Genomic DNA, 564 nt, shown 5'->3' on the forward strand with positions numbered 1-564 from the left:
AATGATTCCATCTCTTATAATTGATATTGTGCTTTTACTTATATCTATCAATTGATATATTGAGCTTTAACACTTGGTATTGAAGTTGAAATATAGCTTATGTGCTTATTGAGCATCTTTATGATTATCTTTCTTAAAATTCATAATTGTTATGTCCATATTTCACTTATAGACTTATATACATGTGGCATTCTTATTGATAATTTTCTTGATGAATTAGTACTTGAATGTGTTTAATGGCTATATTTATTAATAACTTGGTTGAGGCTATTAAGTGCATATATAAGATGACTTGGTGGCTTTATGGTTATGTATTCATGGTCTTAATGCTTATATTCTTGATGATTTTCGCTAACATTATTTCTTGAGCTTATGTATTTAATGCTTACATTTTTTAACTTTTTTGATATAACAAAAAAAAGGGAGAAGATTTACTAGCAAATTTAATTTTATGCATATGTTAAGGGGAATAATTTAAAATAATTTTAAATGAAAATTATGCTCATAGTTTTATCATGTCACAAAGAGGGGAATTATTAGCTTTAAAATTATTATAGTTTTGAT

Source organism: Theobroma umbraticum, unplaced genomic scaffold (genome assembly GCF_002168275.2).
Source record: "Theobroma umbraticum cultivar Fairchild unplaced genomic scaffold, ASM216827v3 scaffold_55.0, whole genome shotgun sequence".
Taxonomy (NCBI): Eukaryota; Viridiplantae; Streptophyta; class Magnoliopsida; order Malvales; family Malvaceae; genus Theobroma; species Theobroma umbraticum.